This window comes from Hoplias malabaricus, chromosome 3 (genome assembly GCF_029633855.1).
Source record: "Hoplias malabaricus isolate fHopMal1 chromosome 3, fHopMal1.hap1, whole genome shotgun sequence".
In the NCBI taxonomy this organism is placed as follows: Eukaryota; Metazoa; Chordata; class Actinopteri; order Characiformes; family Erythrinidae; genus Hoplias; species Hoplias malabaricus.
The window spans coordinates 34,889,096-34,896,491 of NC_089802.1; the positions used below are offsets into that span (position 1 = coordinate 34,889,096).

Consider the following 7,396-nt stretch of genomic DNA (forward strand, 5'->3'; position numbering starts at 1 on the left):
TTTGATGAACATGAAGGTGAAGTTAAACATCTCCCATGGCCTGCACAGTCACCAGATCTAAATATTATTGAGCCACTTTGGGGTGTTTTGGAGGAGAGAGTCAGGAAACGTTTTCCTCCACCAGCATCACGTAGTGACCTGGCCACTATCCTGCAAGAAGAATGGCTTAAAATCCCTCTGACCACTGTGCAGGACTTGTATATGTCATTCCCAAGACGAATTGACGCTGTATTGGCCACAGAAGGAGGCCCTACACCATATTCATAAATTATTGTGGTCTAAAACCAGGTGTTTCACTTTCATTGTCCAACCCCTGTATCTGTGACTGTAACAAATTTAGTTCCTGGTCATATAAATCTTTTCATAAAATTGGGCACCAAGCCACAGCTCATTATCCACCATTGCTGTTTACTAACCATTGCCTGATTACATTAGAAGAATAGACAGCCATGCATGCTACTATTAAATATAACTATTGCTTTCAATTATATATATTTTGGTAGCAAACAATAGATAATAGTTGGTGATTATGTATTAATGTCAAGCTTGGGCATTAAAAGCTGTTGCATTGAGTCATATCATGCATCTACATTTCTAGAGGTGAACGCAATTATGTGAAATTCATTTCAATTTAAATTAGTACAAAGACCACATATCACATAACAATTGAGAAACGTTTCATTCATTCATTCACTGTCTACAACCACTTATCCAGTTCAGGGTCACATTGTGTCCAGAACCACTGGGCACAAGCTGAAATGACAAATGAGTCTTTCAAAAGTAAAAATGGAGAGGGGTTCATCACTTTATAAAAGACTGAAAGCAAATACAGTACAGCAACTATTCAAGAATAAAGTTTCTCAACATAAAACTGCAAAGAATGAAAATGACAAATGAAATGACAAGTAATAAATGAGTGCCTTATCATAACTCATCTCCAATTCATTATTCAGAAAAAAAGAAACCTTGCTGCCCAATTCACAGAACCATGTGTCTACATCTTGTTTCCATGTGGCAAATTTTTGTTGTCTTGTCCGTACATTGCCAAGAGCTCATTCATATGCATTTAAGAGAACCAGAGGTAGGTGCCACTGTGGGAGCCAACTGACTGGCGATGTCAAGCTCTGAAAATGGGTGGAAGGAAATAACACAAACTTAGTCGACCTTCTTACTTGCAATTTTAGTACTGACTTCGGTTAAAAGGAAGGCCTAAAGAAGACCTTTTACTGAATTTTGTGCTCACAGATATGAGGCTTTTGTGATTTGAGCCTCAGTTTGTTGAAATACGGTCTGTGCTTTTGTGTGTGTTAGCTCAAATAGCTCAGCCTAGTTGGCCAGCTGTGGTTCCAACACAAAATCTGTCTCATTACTTTCTAGTTCAGCAGAAGCATGTTTTGGCGGCTCAGCAGGTAGTCAGAATAGCAGATTGTCAGACTGATAGTATAATATTTATTGAATGGTTCATTTACAAGTAAAATAAAGACAAGGAGAATAAAAATGACAAAAAAGGAGTAAAAATCATTATCTAAAAAAATATATAGCCTAGCCAACTAAACACGAAAAAACACATGAAAAATAATTATAAAACAATTTTTAACTGCTTTTAGGCTTCTCATTGTCTTCAGTTTGTCATTCGTTTTGTAAATTGCGTTCGTGTTTTGATTTTCATGCAGTGATTTAATTTCCTTTATTTACTGCACTGCCATGTAAGAGTTTCCTTGTCCATAGTGCTTAGTAGTGGTTACTGTTTGCTTCATTACAGCTTCACTTCTGCATGTGCAACTGCCTCTATGCCACTCTATGCCTCTAACCCACTCTTTCAGTTCATTAAAGGCCCGCAGCAAATTACACAATATAATCTACTAAAAATATTTAACAGGTATAAATAAGTATTACAATTCCACCTATGTGATTCCTCAGAGTCATACAAAAGTGGCAACCACATCCTGGCAGGTTTGGTTATTAAATATTTCAACACACATGGAGTAGAACACTAACTGCTGGTTCTGCTACATTAGGTAAAAAATTAAATCAGTTTTGCTGGTATTTTACTGTGTGATGGGGTAGATGGACTATCATCTTATTAACCCAGGAAGAGAAAGAGGCCAATTATCCTCTTTTGCTCTATTCCGAGGATATATTTTAGCTGCAATTTTCATTTATTTGATAAAAGACTACACACGGCTAAACTGAATAAATGTAAACTTAAGAAAAGCCACATAAATATTCATAAACACATTTCCTCCCTGTAAGTTTTTGAATCTCGTTTTGTACCTTTTGCTTACTGGTTGTAACACATTCACTTTTCATGAGAGATTTGTTCCATCTTACTGAAGCTGCAATTTACCTGGACATTGCTTATGCATGACAGTTTTTAAGCTGTATGATGGATTTCCCAGCAGAGTAGAGGTTGCCGTGATAACCAAGCATCACTGTAGTGTTCCCTTTTTAAATTTTTTATATTACACTACTGCAGCCAAGCTTTAGTCCTGGGGTTGCACTGGCTATGCTTCTGAAAATCAGTGTTCATATTAAGTTTTCTTATCAGATCAAGTGAGAACTGTATGTAGTGTTTCTCTCCACTGCCATCCTGAACAGTTTTCCTGTTTGTCTAATAATAAGATATATAAATGGTGTGATGCAATGATGCTGCTTCCACTCTGCATTTGCACACATGTTTCTATAGACCACAAAACATACAATACTCATTAATTTATTGTAACCGCTTATCCAGTTCAGGGTTGCAGTGGGTCTGAAGCCTACCCGTAATCATTGGGTGAAATGCTGGAACACACCCTGGAGGGGGCGCCAGTCCTTCACAGGGTGACACCCCCCCGCCACACACACACACACACACACACACACACACTTGAGTAGCCAATCCACCTACCAACATATGTTTTTTTGACTGTGGAAGGAAACTGGAGCACTTGGAGGAAACCCACACGGACACAGGGAGAACACACCACACTCCTCACAGACAGTCACCCGGAGGAAACCCATGCAGACACAGGGAGAACACACCACACTCCTCACAGACAGTCACCCAGAGTAGGACTTGAACCCACAATCTCCAGATCCCTGGAGCTGTGCGACTGTGATGCTACCTGCTGCGCCACCATGCCACCCACAATACTTATCATTAAAAAAAAAAAAAAAAACACAAAACCATAAAAACAATTTGAATACCACTGCTATAAGACTATGATTTTTTTTAATTTACTGCATCAATTGAACACAGCAGCTGTCATTGTTTGAAATTTTCATGATTAGATGAACCAAAAGAAATGCTGCAAATGTACAAATTAAATCTTTTTACGTTGACTTCCACTGAAAGTTACAATGGGTTTTCCTTCTCCTTTATAGATACTTGATTGGAGTTACATGTTTTTCTTTGGATAGTGACAATATATAAGATATTAAGCATTTAGAATTACAATAAACATGGCTATGAATATTTATAGAATGTGCATTGCCTCTTTAAAGGAATTATGCTCTGAATGAACTGTTTTCTAAGCCATAAGGCTGCAACTCTCCTTCTGGAAAAAAGGGAATCTGTCCTATATATGCTGACTGTCAACTTTGAACCATAGCTCCAACATTCATTAGAACAAAAAATGATTCAAAATGACTTTGCACCGAAACTAAAAATAATTTGTCCTTCTCTTGTAATGTGACCATTTAGGAGTTATGAGGTGTAGTTCGGACAGTGATAAGAATTTTAACATTAAAAAGGTCATTTTCATTGATCACTTGTGAATCGTAAATATGAAACATGTTGAATATTTACGACTCAGAATCGTGTAGTGTAAAATGTGAGATTAACATCGTGCCTAAAAGAGGATAAACTAATGAGAGTCAAGCTGGGATTATTTCACTGCTATCCACCGTGTTTGTTTACATTATGATGGTGTCTGAAATGTCTCAGTGCTGTAACTGAGGCAATATTCTGAGGGAGGAATGTGCAGAGTCATGTCAGTATTTGTAGCTTGTTTACAATGCTGTCTGTTTTTGCTCGAAATTGTAATTATTGTGGCAAAGGAACATTAGTGTCAATATGCTGAAATATCGAATACTCTGTGACTCGGTTACAAACACTTTCATTTCAAAATGAGAGCAAAGTACCTGTTCCTTTCTGTTTCGGACACAGCCAGAGTTTGTGAGAAACTCCCGCCTGCTCTCGGGATTCAGCATTGAAACCAGGGCAGATCGTGTAGTGTGGGGACTTTGAGAACTAACAGCGATCAAGCACTGAAAAATAGGTGAAAAAAATGTCTTTATGTGTGGGGTTTCTCACATTTCCAACATCGGTTAGGATTTTTAAAATCCTGTAGTGAGAGCCAGGCTTTACTTGTGTCAATATTAACCAATCACAGTAATCTTCAGTTTTAGTTTTATCCACTCCACTGTTCATTTCAAAATCTCATTTGGCTTCCATGATATTTAATAGACCTTAGAAGCTGTTTTCAAACAATGGGTACTCTTTAAGATGTGGTATGATTTGAAAACGCAAAGATCTATTACGTCTGTATGTAAAGAGCATTGTAAAGAGAAAAGGCATTGTACCAATGACAGGTCTTTAAAATGTTTATTCAGGCATTATATTCAGTGCTATGCCACCCTACTATGACTTGCATCCACCTCCAACCTGAAGAGTAATAAAAACTTAACATAAACCAGTACTGGATTGGCAAATAGTCTACTTTTCTTGTACTCAAAACTCTCCTCAAACTGATCAGTCTAGATAATTGCCATAATCTGTTCAGGACTCTTTTTTAAAACGTTCGATTCCACATGCTCTGCTAACAGTCTGTGCAGAGGTGCTGCCAACTTGGCAAACCCTTGCACAAAATGCTGGTAATAACTGCTAAAACCTTAAAAATGGGTGTAGCTCTGAAATCCAAGTACTTTGCTGCCAATTATCTACTGCCAATTAGCTGCTTTGTTTTAAGTCCCTTCTGTTGTAGGACACTCTGTATGATCAATTTCAGTTTAAATGCTGTGGTCCAGATTAAGAAAATGCCATATAATTGTCAAGATAATAAATAATAAAAGGCCTGCTGACTGGTTAACATCTTCTGCAGGAATCTCTGGAAGATATTGGAAGCATTAAAAAGGCCAGATTGCACATTGTCCCATTTTTTAAAACTTTTTTAGGGTTGTGAACAAACAGGCTGACAGCGACAACATTTTTGTTTGTTTTATTCATATCATTTCATTGGATGAGCAGAATCTTGTGGGTGAGCTGATGACTAAGGAAAGTGGCAGTTTGCTCAACATGCAAGTTGTCAAATAATCAACTACCTTCTAGATGACACCCCCAACCACTACCCATGTTAAATTGCAAGCAGTTGTGAGCTAAGTATAAACCAGAGCTCTTAAAATAGAACCTTGGTAATGCATTTCCAGAAGGATGTGATCATTAACCTATCACAAGACATGCCCAATATTTAAAGTTAATGCCAAGGACTAAAGAATACTAAAATCTCATTCGACACCAAAACAGTGAGGATAGCCCCCACACTTGATATTCCTCCTGTTTCCTGTGGAAGACTAGTGTTTGTACTAGGAATATGTTGATTCCATGGCCGTGGGTGATTGCTGCAGATAAACGGCCACACCTCCTGCCAGAACTCTGGGGATTGGGCAGTGACTCACCATACATTTATGTCTTGAGGGACCCCACATAAGAAGTCATTCGAAGGCTCCCATATAGCATAAAATGGAGAAATGGACATGTCTCACCTTACTGGGGTAATCAACTGGTGCAATAGAATTTACTAGCTCACCTCCCTTATCTTATGACGTCCTCATGCACAATCATGGAAGCAGTGGTGCTGTTCCTTCCACCAACCAGCAGCAAACACCAAATGTTCCCATGAAGTATATGATGAGTCAAGTTTGATGCTCCAAAATACATTCATGGAGAGTGCCTGTGACTGCTTCCTGAAATTGACCCATGTGAAAGTCAAATGACAGCTGAGGCACTTGACCAAACATAGAAAATAGTTAAAAAAAGACTCACCAGATGTCTGATGTAGAGTGGCATTTTAACAAAAGACCATCTGGTGAAGGCAAACTGTCCATTCTCTCCTCCTAGAAGAAGACAAATAGTTCAAGAAGGCAAGAACTGTGCAAAGTTTTACTAAACTTTACTAAACTTTTCCTGCAGGGTTGTAAGGAGTAGCATGTGACTTCTCAGTGCCATACAAACATAGCTATTGAATAAGATTACTTTTAGAACTATGACACTGGCTGGAACCATTGTTATGGCATAGTAGAAGACAGAGTAGAGACAGTCAATGTGTACTTACTAAAATTATCCATAATTAAAAGGACATTTTTTAGCCCAGTTTGAGAGGGCTCAACACCACCACCCTGGACAGTCCATCATAAGATATAATACACTGATTAGTGGTATTAGGTACACACCTGTAGACACTTTTATAGTCATTCTAGTAGGGCTGCAACAACTAATCGATTAAATCGATTAAAATCGAGTGTTAAAATAGTTGCCAACTAATTTAATAATCGATTAGTTGGGTCCAAGTTATTATACACATAGGTACAGTTGCTACACGTGACAAACTCTGGAAGAAGGGTTTGAAAAATGGCAGAGGCAGTCACAGCAGAGGATAATGTTAGCACAATCAGAGAGAAAAATGTACGACCCAAGTCATCAAAAGTATGGGAACACTTTACATTAATGCCTTCAAGGAACAGCGTTAGGTGCAAAATGTGCACAGCTGATCTCGCATGGCACAGCAGCACAACATCACTGCATGGGCATCTGAAAATGAAGCCTGTTGGAGCTATGTGTGAAAGAGATTAAGTGTAGTAAGTTAATTCTACTTTTCCTCTCACTCAATGTTAATAGAGCCTGCTAGAGTAGTTAAACAATTGTTTTTCTTAGTACATTGATATTACACTCACGTTTAGCGAACAAACCTTAGCATCCCCCGAGTTTTCTCTTCCACCTTAAATGTGTCAGCTCGACTAGCAGTTCCAAAACAAGCCGTAGTTTTAGTCAAGCTAATGTTAGCGACAAGTTCAATTTTTTTCTCCCACTCAATGTCACTAGAGCCTGCTAGAGTAGTTAAACAAGATGTCTCATTTTTAGTACATTTATATCACTCTTATATTTAGCGAGTTTTCCGTTCCACCTTAAATGTGGCAGCAGTTACATTCAGAGTAAAAAAAAAAATCCAAACATTTTTTAAAATAATATATTTAAAGCCTTTTTCAAGGTCTTTTCTGACTGTCATTGCGTGTTAGTGTTTGAGTATCACAGCCAAGTGTATATTACATTATAAGTGTATATCACATTACATACACTGTGTTAAATATTGCTAAAAATAAAATTAATGTAACGGTTGGGTTAATTCTTCATGTAAAC

At 37.9% G+C, this 7,396-nt stretch overlaps 1 long non-coding RNA gene across 1 annotated transcript in view; it reads right to left on the minus strand.

Moving 5' to 3' along the window:
• LOC136691568 (uncharacterized) overlaps nt 1–6,098 on the minus strand; it is a 72,147-nt gene extending 66,049 nt beyond the window's left edge. The window contains exons 1-2 of the long non-coding RNA XR_010801883.1: nt 6,026–6,098; nt 5,790–5,946 (exon numbers count right to left, since the gene is read on the minus strand). This is a non-coding gene — a long non-coding RNA (uncharacterized lncRNA). The remainder of the gene's footprint in view (nt 1–5,789; nt 5,947–6,025) is intronic.
• Between the last annotated feature and the right edge of the window lie 1,298 nt (nt 6,099–7,396).